This window comes from Microtus oregoni, unplaced genomic scaffold (assembly GCF_018167655.1).
Source record: "Microtus oregoni isolate MIOR12 unplaced genomic scaffold, Mior012 000025F_ref0000491, whole genome shotgun sequence".
Lineage (NCBI taxonomy): Eukaryota > Metazoa > Chordata > Mammalia > Rodentia > Cricetidae > Microtus > Microtus oregoni.
This window is the reverse complement of record NW_024543084.1, coordinates 13,849,307-13,865,029: the sequence shown is the minus strand read 5'-3', so window position 1 is coordinate 13,865,029 and position 15,723 is coordinate 13,849,307. Positions and strand designations below refer to the sequence as shown.

Sequence of the window (15,723 nt, the reverse complement as noted above, 5' to 3'; positions counted from 1 at the left end):
TCATTCAACCCCCAAAGGGGTTGCAACCTACAGGTTGAGAATTGCCAAGTTATTTTCTCCCAACACCTACCTACCTACTCTGGCCTCTCAGATGGCAATTTTTGTTGACGTTGTTGTTTTCAAGATCTATCTATTTATTTATTTATTTATATATGATGCTCTATCTACATGTGCGCCTGCACAGCAGAAGGTGCTATCAGATAACATTATGGATAGCTGTGAACTATACGTGGGTGCTGGGAACTCAACTCTGAACCTCTGGAAGAATAGCCAGTACTCTAACCACTGAGCCATCTCTCCAGCCAGAGGATGGTGGTCTTGATGACAATGAAAAGTGAAAGTGATAAATGGGAGAATTACATTTATAATACTTCTACAGGGGCTTCAAGATTCAAAGCAAACACTGGTATTTGAAGGATTATTGATAAATTCACTTTAAAACAATTCTTTCATCTCGCTTTTGCATTTATCATGTAAAGGTATGAGATATGAATGACTTTTTTTTTACAAGGTCTCGTGTATCATAGACTGGCCACAGACTGGCCACTTGTTATATAGTTACAGATAACCTTGAACTACTGACCCTTCTCTCCTAGGTACTAGAATTACAATTATGTTCCACGAACGCCAGGTTTTATGCTGTGCTGAGTCAAACCCAGGGTCTCCTGCATGCAAAACAAGCACTTAAACAAGTCAGATGCATCTCCCACCCCCAATTTACTCTTATTTAAACCAGCTTTCCTCTTTATCTTCCCACCTCTGATGTTAGTCAACAAAAGGATGACTCTACCTAGACAAAGCAGCTGAATTCTGTTACTCTGAAATGTCAGCTAAGCAAGTCTTCGGGTGGACAGTGACAGGTCTTGTCATCTGAGTGAAAATCACATCACAGTGTATTGGGAGACGGAGCTGTATGACCATTTGCTTATGCAGGTGCAGAAGTGTGGGGGCGGGGGTACACACGAGTGTGCACACCAGGGATTTAACTCAAGCACATCATGCATGTGAGGCTACCATGTTCCAAGAGCTACATTTCCAGTTCTTTTTCATTTTACTGGGTCCACGTCTTACTAGGTTTCCCAGACTGGTCTTGAACCTGAAATCTTTCTGCCTCAGTGACCCATAGCTGGAAATCACAAACCTGGGTCAACAGGCCTGGTTCAACCCCCCCTACTTCTATCAGTGGCTTTGGAAAGGAGGGAGGCTGTGTAGGTTCAGCAGTTTTACATAAATTACAAAGGTTGATATAACAGATAGTGGGGTTTTCCTTGTAGCATTAAACCCTAATGTTAAACATGTAGTTTTCTAAGCAGTTTTGCCAAATTTTATGTCAAGAAGAGAACTTGACTTATTATGTAAGAAACGAAGATTATGCTACTTAGATCTTTTTTTAAAAAAATATTTATTTATTATGTATACAATAGTCTGTGTGTATGTCTGCAGGTCAGAAGAGGGCACCAGACCTCATTACAGATGGTTGTGAGCCACCATGTGGTTGCTGGGAATTGAACTGAGGACCTTTGGAAGAGCAGGCAATGCTCTTAACCACTGAGCCATCTCTCCAGCCCCTGCTACTTAGATCTTATCAAGAAGTCAGGGTGGAATATAGAACAGCACAGCGGCTGGCATGCACAAGGCCATCAGTTTCCTCCCCAGCATCAGAGAGAAGAAACCATTCTGTCCTCTACTCAGTTCAAGGACCGCAGCTTCTAAAATTCTAAATTCAGCAGTACATGACCCTGTTACAAGCTACCTTTCCTATTATGCTTAGAGTGGCTAAGGAATGGCAGGTAACCTTTCCCACTCTAAAATTACTGTCTTTAGCACATATACCCATCAATCAACTGATTCCTAACACCAACAACAGATTCTCTCTCAGTAGGCTGAGGCAAGAGAATGGAGACTTCAAGGGCAGCCTGAGTTATACAGAAAGATGTTTCAAAATGCAAATAAGAATTCTTGATTTGCAGAGACGGCTCAGAGGTTAAGAGTATTGCTCTTCCAGGGGATCAAAGTTCGGTTCCTAGCACCCATATGGCAGCTCACAATTGCCTGTCACTCCAGTTCCAGGAGATACAATAACTTCCTCTGACTTCATGGGCATCAGGTATAAACACATGGTACACATATTTAAAAAACAAAAAACAAAGGCTGATGAGATAGTTCAGTGTATCCACTGGCAATCTAAGTGTGATGACTAGAATTCATGTATAGAAGAGAATCAAGGCTGGGTGGCGGCAGCGCACGCCTTTAATCCAGCATTCGGGAGGCAGAGTCAGGTGAATTCCTGTGAGTTCCAGGCTGCCTGGTTTACAAGAGCTAGTTCCAAGACAGGTAGGACTGTTACACAGGGAAACCCTGTCTCAAAAAAACAAAAAACAAAAAAAAAAAAAAAGAAAAAAAAAGAGAGAAGAGAATCAATTCCACAAAGTTGTCCTCTGACCTCTACATGCCCCAACACTCACAAATGCAATAAAAAATAAAAATAAAATCACAGTTTGTGACCGGAATAGAGGCTCATGCTTGAAATCCAAGTCCTCAGGAGGCAGCTGCAGAGGACTGACACAAGTTCAAAGTTAGTCTGGTCTATTATCAGATACTAGGCCCACACCTAGGCTAGAGTAAGACTTTCAAAACAAACACCAAAGTACAATGTAAAGAGGAGATTCTGAGTCTAGTAAGCAGGATAAAAGAGTACTAAGGTCCCTTCCAGTTACTGTTCCATGAACCATGCAGAAGGTATAAAAACTATGGGGCTGGAGAAATGGCTCAGTGGTTAAGAGCATTAGCTGCTCTTTCAGAGGACCTGAGTTCAGTTCCCGCACTCACATGAAGGCTCAACCCTTCTTTAGTCTCATGGGATCCAATGACCTCTTCTGGTGTGCAAATGTACACATAGAAAAAACACCCATATATATAAAGTACTTAAATAAATAAATCCTTAAAAAAAACCCAAAACTTTACTAGAAATACATGGGAGCTTTGCCCCTTATCTTGTTGCCTCCTGCAGCTAGTAGGCCGAGAACTGGGATGAAAACCTACGAGGGTACTGCCCACAACCCACACAAGATTTTGGCAAGCACTGGATGCAGCTGATCAGCATCAAAGACAACATTCTAATTAAAATAGTATCTTCCCAGGGAAGGTAATTTTTGCTGTTACTGTTTTTTTTTTGGGGGGGGGTGTTGTTGTTTTTGAGACAGGGTTTCTCTGTGCAACAGCTCTGGCTGTCCTGAAACTCACTTTGTAGACCAGGCTGTACTGTGGGACATGGATTATTCCAACGTATATATTTTCAAAATTTAAGTCAAATGGTATGTTACTTAGAAAAAGAGGTTTTGCTTTTGTTTCCACAGGAAATGAAAGGCTATGGATTCATTCTGGGCTAAGAAAAATCACGTTTGATCAAGGAAGACACCCCCCCCCCCCCGCCCGCCTTAAAAATCTCTGATCGGAGCAGATGGCCCAGAAGAGCCAATGTTTTCAGATCAAGCCTTACAGAATATTCCAGTCAAGACTTGACCATAATTCAAATTTTTCTTTAGGTCCCCGTAAGAATAGCTGTGGCCCCAATCAGCAGGAAGAAGATTAAAAAACTATGCCCACATTCCCCCAAAAATATATTATGGATATTTGTCTTTGCTTAAAATGTTGGTTACAAGTTGTTATGGATATCAGGAGAAAAGCTAAACAAAGCGGAAAAGGAGATTCGATTCAGAGTTGTTGCTGTTTTTTTTTTTTTTAAAAGGGGGGGGTGCTGTGGGACAATGGTCTGTACCCTGTCAATTGTATTTTAATAAAATGTTGATTGGCTGGTAGCCAGGCAGGAAGTATGGTAGGGGCAAGAACAGGAGAATTCTGGGAAGAGAAAAGGTTCAGTCTGTAGTCATCACCCAGACACAGAGCAAGCAAGGTGTGACTGCCTCACCAAAAAGAGGTACCAAGCCACATGGCTAACACAAACAAAAATCATAGGCTAATAGAAGTTATGAGTTAATAAAAAGCCTAAGCTAATAGGCCAATCAGTTTATTATAATTAATGTAGACCTCTGTGTGATTTCTTTGGGACTTAAAAACCAGGCATGACAGAAACCTCAGTCAACATGGCTGGCCTAGAACTCAGAGACTGGCCTGCTTCTGCCTCCCAAGTGCTGGGATTGAGGACACGTGCTACTGCTGCCCTGCGACCTGGGGTGATTTTAACTCAAGCACCTTGTCTTTCAAATTATAGTCTATGGAAGTAGTTATTTTGATTGATTTTCCAAGCTTTTCCCCATCTATTTTCAGTGGTGCTGGGCATCTAACTCAGGACTTCTTGAATACTAAGAAAGCACCCCACCAGAGTCACTTCTCCAGCTCTGTGTGTTGTATGAGCCTGCAGGTTCACGAGTCTTGTCAGACACTGTTCTCTGTCTTTTTTAAGAAATCCAGCATGTGAGATGGCTCAGCTGGTAAAGGCACTTGCGGTCAAGCCTGATAATCAGAGTTGGTTCTCAGGATTCATGTTGGAAGGAGAAAACCCACTTTCACAAGTTGTCTGCTGACCTTCACATACATGGTGGCACATGAGCATCCCTAGACACACAAATATATACGTGTAATAATAATCTTTAAATATGTATTATTATTGTGGGATGGTGGTGGAAAGAAGGAGGGAGGGAGGGAGGTAAATGTTATACCACAGCACTTAACATCATCACTCCCAAGAGTCCCCTCTTACCTTATTTTCTGCAACAGTCTTCCTCACTGAACTTGGAACTTACTGATTTGGCTTGGCTACTCATCAGGGCTCCCCTTCTTCCCCATCTGAGTCATAGAAGCATACTGCTATGCCTGGATTTCATTACAAGAACTTTACCTTCTGAGCCACCTCACCAATCATAAATGAGTCCCTTTCTAAAACATGATTTTCTATGAAACACTAAGCCTTGTACACTTTTTTCTTTGAACTCCCTATGTAGCCAAAAATGATGTTTAACATTTAATCCTTCTCCCTGGAATTAGACATGCCTGGCCTGTACATAATTCTGCCTACAATGTTCCATCCCTTCTTCCCTGGTATGTCCTACACATATCCAAGACACACTGAAATGAGTAAACTCTAAGTCCTGCTCCCTGTCCTCTGTTGCAGCCACACCTGCAGATGCACTAAAGATTTCTACCTACCTCCTCCTGATTAGCCAGAGACACCTAATGCCTGAAAGCCTTACTCTGGTGTAAAGGGCATTAAGAACGTTTGTTCAGCCTGTGTCCTGCTTTCCTCTGGTCTGTGAAGTGCAGCAGCTAAAAACTGTCAATGCTGAGAGGGTTCCTCGTGTTTTTGTGTGTGGAATTCTGGTCTATGATTTGTCTATACACTGCTCTGTATCAAAATTAGAAAAACACCTTTGGTAGATAAGCTGCTGGCCAATCTGTGACATGCATTTAGGAACAGGCTGCTCTGTCAGCACAGTTCTACCAGATTTCCTTTAGCCTAACTGCTTGTGACAACAGGAAATATTTATGTACATAGAGCATTCTTGCTGGGTCCCAACATCATACTCTACTAAAAGACAGTTTAGACTCCTCTCTGCAAGAAGAGGGTAGACGCCGGGCGGTGGTGGCGCACGCCTTTAATCCCAGCACTTGGGAGGCAGAGGCAGGCGGATCCCTGTGAGTTCGAGACCAGCCTGGTCTACAAGAGCTAGTTCCAGGACAGGCTCCAAAACCACAGAGAAACCCTGTCTCGAAAAACCAAAAAAAAAAAAAAAAAAAAAAAAAAAAAAAAAAAGAAGAGGGTAGACATAATAGCAATTCACGGCGGACAGAAACCCAGAGACCACTGGGAAGGAAAAGCTCATCTTCAGTGGACAATTTGTGGATCCAACCTGAAATGTCAGTTGGGAATGGTTTCCCTTTGCTGGACTAATTTTTCTTTTCAATTCCTAAATTGAGGTAAGCAAGCTATAAATGTGGGTGGTAAGCTACCATATAACTCTCTAAATTTGACACCACCTCTTAGAAGTTGGACAAATGCCCGTGGACATTATCCTTACCTTTTTTATGTTCTTCGTAAAATCATTGTGTTCTTCTGTACATGTTTATTGACTCTCTTGGTATGGTAACAAGGGGCTTTCCAAACATTTAAAATGGTAAGAAAGGCATTTTTTGGTTTTTTGAAATAGGGTTTCTTTGCAGCTTTGGAGCCTGTCCTACAACTTGCTCTTGTAGACCAGGCTGGCTTCAAACTCACAAAGATCCTCCTGCCTCTGCCTCCCTAGTGCTGGGATTAAAGGCATGAGCCACCATCCCCCAGCAAGAAAGGTAATTTTAAAAAATAAAACTTGGGGGCTTGAGAGATGGCTCAGCAGTTAAGAGCACTGACTGTTCTTTCAAAGTCCTGAGTTCAATTCCAGCAACCACATGGCGGCTCACAACTATCTCTAATGAGCTCTGGTGCCCTCTTCTGGCATGCAGGCACACATGCAAGCAGAACACTGCATATATAATACATATTTTTTTTAAAAAGAAAAAAACTTTTAAGCCAGGTGTGGTGGAATATGACTTTGATTCCAACACCACAGAAGGATCTTGAAATTTAGGGACAGAATGTCAATATACAGCAAGTTCTAGGCCAGCCATGACTACATAGTGAGACCAGGTCTCAAAACAAATAGATATACATAGAAATGAATATGATTATTGACTAAACGACCAAGAAAATACACAAATTCATTTGCAAGGAGTGGGGAGGGTAGGATAATGGCTCTTTCTTTCTCTCTCTCTCTCTCTATATATATTTCTTTTTTGGTTTTTTGAGACAGGGTTTTTCTGTGTAATAGTTCTGGCTGTCCTTGAACTTTCTCTGTAGACCAGGCTGGCCTTGAACTCAGAGGACCACCGCCCAGCTTTTCTCTATATTCTGAGTCTGGGAGTCTCCTCTGGTGAATGCTAGACTGGTGACAAGAATGACAAATAGTACACTGACTAAAGACATCCAACCAGGTATCACCCTAGGAGATCCAGATCACCGTCTCAGATGGGCGGCACCAAACGTTCCCTGAGGAGGCAGCTGCTCTGTTCACCAGCACAGGCTGACGTTAGGAAACAACTCAGCAAGGCATATCAATTCTTAAAATGAACTTCAAAAATCCTTAAAATTAATAGCTAGCTGAACTGTTGGCACATGCCTGTGATCTAACACCAGGGAGACTAAGGTAGGATTTTTCCAGTTGGAGGCCAGTCTGGGCTACCCAGTGAGACCCCCATCAAATAAATAAAACAAAAAGGATGATTTATTTATGCATTGTCCTTGTTCTCATCCACAGGAAACTGTAAAGGAAAAAAAGAAAAAGAAAAAGCCAGGTAGGAACGGTACACACTTTTAATCCCTGCCTGCAGGAGGCAGAATCAGGTAGTTCAAGGCCAGCTTGGTCTACAGACCGAGTTCCAGGACAGACAGCTGTATCAAAAACAACAATGAAAAGAAGAAAAACCATCAGAAATTCTGAACTTAATTTGCTTGCTTACAAAATTTTCTTATAACCATCCCCCCCCCCCCCCCAGAGGAGGTAGAGCTATAACCTGAAACGGTAACCACACTGAAGAGTTCAGGACTGAAGTGTATGGTGCCTGTCCTGTTTCCTATTACAGAACCCACCACATTTTAAAACTCCTTTAGCTGCAGGAAAATCTCTAAGCAACCACAATAGGAGCTGAGCCTTGTAGCTCAGAACTACAGATCCAGCTACTCCAGAGGGTGAGGCCAAAGTATCTCAGAGTAAGTTCAAGGCTAGTCTGAAACTTGTTGAGATCCTGTCTCAAAACTTATGGTGGTGGGTCTTCTAGAAGAGGCAGCTCTTACTGGTAGAGTATTTGCCTGTCAATGTGCAAGTCCCTATGTTCAAGCTCTAGAGTATAGATGTGGAGTGGGAACACATCAGGAAGCAACCCCGTCTGATGGACAATACTCAAGATTCCACTCCAGTCTCTCTGCATGGGCTCAGCCTGCTTTTAGCAAACTGCCCCTACCAAAGCAAAGAGACCATCCAGAGAGGACCCACTGAAGTTACCCAACCTAAAAGGCATTCTTTGTGGACCCAGTGAAGTAGAAAGAGTCAATTCTATACCAAGTACTTTGGTCAGGCAATAATAGACTTTTCTTTCCTGCAGTACATCAGCTGACGTCAGAAGGTGGGACCTCTGCCAAGCACAACCAGCTCTCTGCAGAGTTGGACACCACCTCGCTCCCACTGCAGATTTGTATGATTACAGGAGATTATTATTCTCTTAACCTATTAGATGTTATTTAGCTGCAAGAACTCCATTTTCTTTTCACTCCTAAAAGGAACATTTTCATACAACATGAAGAAAATAAACTTTCATAAATACAACCAAAAACTGTTACTCAAAGATATATAACCTCTCACCCAATATTATGTCAAAGTTACTGGAGTTTCTGGGACCCTGCCTGTGTGTACTACATTCCGTCCATGACTGAAGGTGCATTCTGAAAGAACCCCACCCCTGCCCTGGCAATATGCAGCAGCCTGATAAGACATACTCCAGAGAATGTTCCAGGCTGCACTTAAACTAATGAGATTAACACCTTTAAATCACTGGGCAGGAAGAATCTGGGAAAGATGCCATTAAAAAACAATCTCCAAACCTACCAGCCTATCTGTCGGCCATACTAACCGCCTAAAACCACAACAGGGGACTGCCTCAGAGTCAACAACCGGTAGCTTATCTCCATGCTGCCAATCAACTTTGATTTTTGTTAATCAGGTCCATGTACACAAAGAATAAACGAGGGGAAATCAGGGTTAAATGTATTCTCTGTGGGTTTAAGGACAATGTTATATTTAGCTGGGGACGATGACACCTTTAATTACAGAATTAAATTCCAAAATTTAATTCAGAGGCAGAGGCAGGCAGATCTCTTAGTTCAAGGTCAGCCTGGTCTACAGAGTGAGTTCCAGAACAGCCAGTGCTACACAGTGAAATCCTGTCTCAAAAACAATAACAGCAACAACTGTTACATTTAAGGTAACTTTTAAGAAAAGTTTGTTTTGGGGCTGGAGAGATGGCTCAGTGGTTAAGAGCACTGCCTGCTCTTCCAAAGGTCCTGAGTTCAATTCCCGGCAACCACATGGTGGCTCACAACCATCTGTAGTGAGGTCTGGTGACCTCTTCTGGCCTGCAGATATACACACAGACAGAATATTGTATACATAATAAATAAATAAAATAAATATTTAAAAAAAAAAAAAAAAAAAAAAAGTTTGTTTTTTGAGACAGGGGTTCTCTGTGAAAAATTTCATAGTTTTACAAACGTTAGAGAAGATGGAAATGTGGGCTCTTCATAAGGACAGCAGTCAAAACAATAGCCGCATCCTTCAGCAAGCTGACTCAGGGGATCAAACAAGAATTACAGCCATGCCCTCTACTGTAATAAACAAAAGCACTTGTCAGCATTCTTGCAATACTGCCAGATCTAGTTGATTCTTTCCTTTTACAATTTTTATTTTTATTCTATGTTCATTGGGGTGTGCCTACATGTTTGTCTGTGTGAGGCTGTCAGAAACCCTGGAACTGGAGTTACAGACAAATGTGAGCTGTCTTGGGTGCTCTGAACCACAGCCAATGCTCTTACCCGCTGAGCTTTATATCCAGCTCCAGGTCTAAAGGCATGAAGTCTAACTAGAAATTTCTAACTGAAATTTTCTAAATGAATTTCCAAAGATACAGGAAGTCAAAGAATGTTTCCTCATGCATAATATAAACTTGTACACATTCTATACTGACCTGGATTCCTAAACAAACTTACACGAGTATTTTGTCAGGACAGCCAAATGCCACGAAACAGCTGTTTGAGACCCTTCTTGGTACTTGGGGAATTTTAAAATGCCTTCACTTAATTTATAAGCAGTTACATGCCACTATATATATCTATACTGGGAACATGGAGAGACAGTGGGTTAAGTAACAAGACTATGGATGAAAACATTTTCAAACCAAAGGTCAAATGTTTTAGATTCCGCAAATCTGGTACCTGTAAGTGAGTGGTTTAGGACAGCCGTAACCACATTTCATAGGGTCGAACAATTCAATTACTTGTCTTTCTATACTTTAAAAGAAAAGAAAAAGTAAAGTAATATGAAAGGAATCTTGGCTTTTGCTTGCGTTTAAATCCACTGCAGCACACTGAATGTCCTGAAGGCCAGAGGACTGGGAACGTTATAAAATGAAAGTTGATTTTCAGGCTGGACACCAGCTGTTCTCTTTTGCAAGAAAGGCATTTTAGGGACTCACAGGAAAAAACGATCAGTTGGCTCTATGGAAAAATTCGTAAACATCACCCAAGGCAAAGGTCACAGAACAATTTATCAGTTTGGGTTTTGTTGCTTAGTCAGAGCTCAAATGTGCAGAACTGACAATACCTTCTCTCTGTGGCTTATGAGGCCAGCACATAGTGAATCTCAGATTTGCAAAGCAATCCACAGATGTGAAATGGCTTGCCTGAGAACAAACTACCAAAGAATTGGTTAGCACCCACAAAAAACTGTGTACTAGATGATTCTCAGATCAAACAAACCAACTCACAACCAGCTTAGCTACAGGTTTTAGTAGCGGACAGGATGGTAAGCAGAGCAGTAAATAGTACATAAACAAGATTTCCGGCAGTCTGTTTGCTTCAACCACATTCCAGTCAAGATTGTGGCTCTGCATGTCAGCCTTCAAATTGATTAATTCAGCTTGTTAGCATAATTCTGCAGAGGTGAGCAGGTCTTAGCTTCAAGAAAGCAAGAGATTCATACTGCATTGCATCAAAACCCAGAAATGCAGAGCAGTGCTGGGCAACTTACTTCTGATGCTCCCCACATACTATCTTGCTGCTACTTACCTTTCAACCTGCAAAATTCAGATGAAAAGGGTTTAAGTGCAATATATTAAGATTCAAGACAGGAAAAGGCTGTAATGTAAGCCTTAGATAATTAACAGTTTCATTTATAAAAGGGCCTGCCTTAGATTTAGCAGCTATAATCACTAGAAAAGTCTGTAATTTTTAACTCTCATTTTAGGATATCAAGGTCATTTTATGCAGTTTTTTTTTTTTTTGAAAAGGGCTCAATTTTAGCAAATACTGTAACACTACACATAAAACAGAGTGTTGTTTTTTTGTCTTCTGGTTTTAAAAGACAGGGTTTTTCTGAAGCCCTGGTTGTCCTCTAACTCAGATGCCTGCCTCTGCCTCCCAAGTGCTGGGATTAAAAGTGTGTGCTACCACACCTGGTTAGAGTGTTGGTTTTAAAGATTTGATCACAGGGATTATGACAGAGCTAAGTCAATGGAAAAGGAGACAAACTCAGGTTACAGCACTTGTCAAACTAAAAACAGTATTTATGTTTTCAGGTAATTTTTAAATATGTAAAGTAAATTATTCCCTTGGTTCTTCGGAACCAAGCAGCCATCATTTAAGATCAGCAAACATCACATGCAAACACAAGGATGGCAATAAGAAACGAATATATTCATGCCTTAAAAGATATCAGAAAGGTAGAGAACAGCAGGCTTTGGAAATTTTAGAGTGAACATACTGACACTTCCAATCATGAAACCAGAAATCCCAACCAGACTGTCACTAACCTTTCTACCTAACAGAAAGGTCATGCGGGCAAGGGCTTCTCCTTTTTGGATCATTCAACCTTAGACATCAGTATGTCTTCACTGCAAGCCAGGCAAAAAACCCGAAAGGCAACACATTATCTGCATGCTAGTCAAATACCTGGACTCTGCGTTTACGAAACGATGACAACATGATGGAGGAATGTGGAGTCTAAAGAGGGAGGGGAAGAGCAAGATAACACTTCTAAGGGCAAGTGGGACAGAGTCACTTCAAAAGGGAACAGGTCTGTGAAAACAGGTCAACATTAATAGCAAACATTTCCCCAGTATACAAATCCCACCAGGAATCTGAACCGCAGCAAAGAGAATCAAGGCTCCGATGTCTGGACAATTACCATGACCTGAATGTGCTGCCTTGGCCGAGTTACACGCTCTTTCAGGCCTCAGTTTGCCCAAGTATTGACTTTTTTAATTTTATATTTTCATTTTCAAGACAAGGTTTCCTTATGAAGCTCTGGCTGTCCTGGAACTCACTATATAGTCCAAGCTGGCTTCGAACTCAGATTCACCTGTCTCTGCCTCCCGAGTGCTGGGAATAAAGGTGTGTGCCACCACTGCCAAGCACCCAATTTTTAAGCACCTGATTTTTTTTTTTGTTTTGTTTTGTTTTTTCAAGACAGGGTTTCTCTGTGGCTTTGGAGCCTGTCCTGGAACTAGCTCTGTAGACCAGGCTGGTCTCGAACTCACAGAGCTCCGCCTGCCTCTGCCTCCCAAGTGCTAAGTACCTGATTTTTAATACTGAGTGCTCTTTTAAAAATAAATTTGGCGTCTTTCCATCCACATTCTGATGAAAAAGAAATCTTGCAGATTTTAGAAATTTGCACAGTAAAAGTAATTAAGTAAAGGCATTAGGTCATTGTTGGTGCAGGTCCTTTACAAAACACTATTATTTCCTCCTCAAAGCAAGAATAAGCAGCCTGTGCAAGAGAGATGGGCAAGGTGCTGGCTCACTGCACAGCTGTTCCACTCAGCTGGCTCTGAGATCAGCCATGCGGACCTCCGCATTCCTGGAGTCAGCCTTTGCCATCGGACATGGCATTCCTCCGTGAGGCCACAGCTGATGAGCTGCAGCAGACCTAGATGCATAGAGTGGAGGCTGCCCTCAGACCCTCTGTCCTTTGCATGTTCCAGAGAGGATGGGGGAAGCTATCCTAAGAGCCATTCCTCAATATCCGCAGAGGCCCCACCCTTTGAGGTGAAAGGAGACAAGGAAAATAATACAAAATTCTAATTCAGGGAACTAAAACCTACACTTAATAATGCTCTCCCCACTTAAACCTGTTCAGTAGATTACTTGACATCAGATTTTTCCGATTATTGGATTATTACAAAACATACAGCCAAGGCCAAATGCACCATCAGAAAATAGCTGGCTGCTGCCTGCCACAGGCCCTGCTACTTAGGAAGCTGAGGGTGAAGCTTTAAGCCTGAGCCCAGGAGTTTGAGACAACAGAGCAAAGGCCTCTTCTTTAAAAGGGCTATAAAAGCCAAGGCTGGTGCCAGCCAAGCTTGTTGGCAGAAGTATAATAAGTTCAAGACCAGCTACAACCAATTACACAGTTCCAGAAAGAGCTACATATCAAGACCTTGCCTCAAAAAGTAGGGAGTGGGAATGCATATCTACAAGTCCCTACGCCCTGGGTTGCCCTAAGAACCGTTCCACACTTGTATGGTACAGGGCAAGCCTTGCATTCCATCCTTTTTATCTAGGTCCCTGGATTACAGCCAACACACTTTGAGGGTCCCTTTGAGAAATTAATGGCCCAGTTACTAAAAAAGACTTATTGTTAATTTCCTGCAGGGAACCTTAGTAGAGCACATTTTTTTTTGGGGGGGGGGGGTCAACTCTGGCTTCAATTTGACCTTTAAAATCTAAGTCATTTAGTATGAGTGGGATCCTTGGCTCAATAGCTCATGCAACTCACTGCTGCTGCTGCTATTCTTAAACCCTCGTTTCCTGGCTGCAAGACACCCCCACCCTGCCATCTTTGATACATTCTGTTTCACTGAAGTCCAATTGCTATGACAACGCAATTTCTTAACATATTATGAAAATGCTTCGTATTCCTTGACAGCTGTGATGGTTAGCTTTTCGAAAATACCAAAGGAAAGAACAAACGAATTAAAATATCTAGGGTCTATATATAAAAATCTGATTGTTTGGGAAATTGAGGCAGGAAAAACCTGACTTTGAGACCAGCCTGGGCTAGTCAGGGAATTCCAAGCCAGCCTAGGCTACATAGTAAGAGCTTGGAGAGATTTTTTTTTTTGGGAGGGGGGGAGGTCAAAAGGACTCTGTAACTGTAACAGCTAAAAATTCTGTCACCCCAGCTGTAAAGACTATTCATTTAAAACACATCGAACCTGACTTACACCGAGGTCCACTTGTTTTATATAAATATGTAATTCCAGTACCTAAGAGACTTTTAAAATAAAATTTTTCATTGAGAAGCATTTCATCAAATTTGCAAGGACAGCTTCAGACAAAAGACTATCACTTCACACTGACACGGTGGTAAAATCTGACAAAAAAAATATATTAACTTAGACTTAAAAACAAAACAAAATATAGTCTCACAATAGAAAAAAATAAAATAAAAAAGCTGTGAGCTACTAAGTTATTTATTGAATTTGGATCTCCTACCAATCGGCGCCGCATCTAACAACTGTACAGGAGCAGGTCAGCACTGGAGAGAAAAGACATTTATTAACAGGAAAGAAAAAGGCGACCTTCCTGCTGCCGGAGGGCCCAGGACCGCCGCACAGGATGAAATTAAGGTCAGAGAGCCCTTCACTGCAGACGCTAGCCCGTCCTCCTCCAAGGGGTGCGGGCATCCATGGTGCGGGCGCAGGGGGGCGCGGGGAGCGCTCGCGGGTGGGTGCTGCGAGGACCACCCCCCACCACCTGCCGTGACGGGTGGGGCCGCGGGCACAGGGAGGGGCCCTCGCGCCTGCCCCAGCTCGTGACATTCCAGGTCGCCGCCTGGCTCCGCCGCGCCCCGCAACCCACGCGCCACAAAGGCGGCGGCCCACGGAGCCGCCTGTGAGGCCACACGGCTCACCTGTCCGCACAGTCCCGGTGCTCGGCTGACCTCGGCCCTTCCCTTCCCTCCCGCCGCCCTTTCTCACCGGCTCCCGGGGGTGAGGGGCGTGGGTCGCCGCGCTGTGGGCTGCTGAGGAAAAAGATGCGCCGCCGCGGCCTCTGCCTCACGCGTTTCGCTCTGCAGCGGATAGTGGCGGTGACGCGCGCGCGCCCGGGCTTTTATAGGCGACCGCGCGCGCCCCCGCGGCGGCCGAGCGCGAGCTCGAGGGAAGCTCCCTAGTTGGCGACGCGAGGGGCGGGACTCGCCGCTCGGCTGCTGTGCGGAAAGGGCCGAGCGCATCCGGAAGAAGCGGTGGCAGCGGTGCGGGGTAGTAGGGGTGGGGATAAACAACCAGAGGGCGGCGGAGCTAGGGGAGCTCGGGGGCGCGCGCGAGAGGGGTGCGGGGCGCGGCGCAGAGGAGTCGCCGCCTCCGCCCTCCGCGGCGTGGGTCCTGCAATCCTGCCCCGCCCAGTCCGCCCTGCAGAGAATCTGCGCCGCGCCCCTCCGCCCCTGGGAGCCCTTCCGGGACTGCGGCGAAGGGCGGGGCGGGACCCAGCGCTGCAGTCAGAATTGGGATGCTGCTGCCCTGGCCGGAAAAAAACGCCCTGGCCGTTTCGGGTGATCTCTCCGGAATGTTGGCTCTGCCTCTCCAGTTTCTCAGGAGGAGGCTTGGCGCTGGGAGACGCGAGTCTGCCTGTTTTGTTGGGGGCTGGGGCCAAGAAAATCAGATGATTTGGGGCTCCGTGTTTGAGAAGGTGGTAGGAAAAAGAAAATCCTAATTAGGAGGAATGAAAAGACTGGTTTGTGTTACAGGCTTTTATTTCAGGATTTGGAGAATTCATCAGCAGTTTTTCTTTCGGTAGTCAGTAGAATATGGTGCATTCGTTCTAGCTGATAAAAAAAAAGATATTAGGGTTTCTTTTCCCACAATTAATTATACTTTGCTTTGTAGGTGACACTGTGTACTACCTCT

The 15,723-nt window shown here is 43.7% G+C and overlaps 1 protein-coding gene across 1 annotated transcript in view; it reads right to left on the bottom strand.

The window, feature by feature from the left end:
* Sptan1 (spectrin alpha, non-erythrocytic 1) overlaps positions 1–14,949 on the bottom strand; it is a 71,810-nt gene extending 56,861 nt beyond the window's left edge. The window contains exon 1 of the mRNA XM_041674445.1: positions 14,797–14,949. The gene's annotated coding sequence lies outside the window, so the exon portion shown is untranslated. The remainder of the gene's footprint in view (positions 1–14,796) is intronic.
* Between the last annotated feature and the right edge of the window lie 774 nt (positions 14,950–15,723).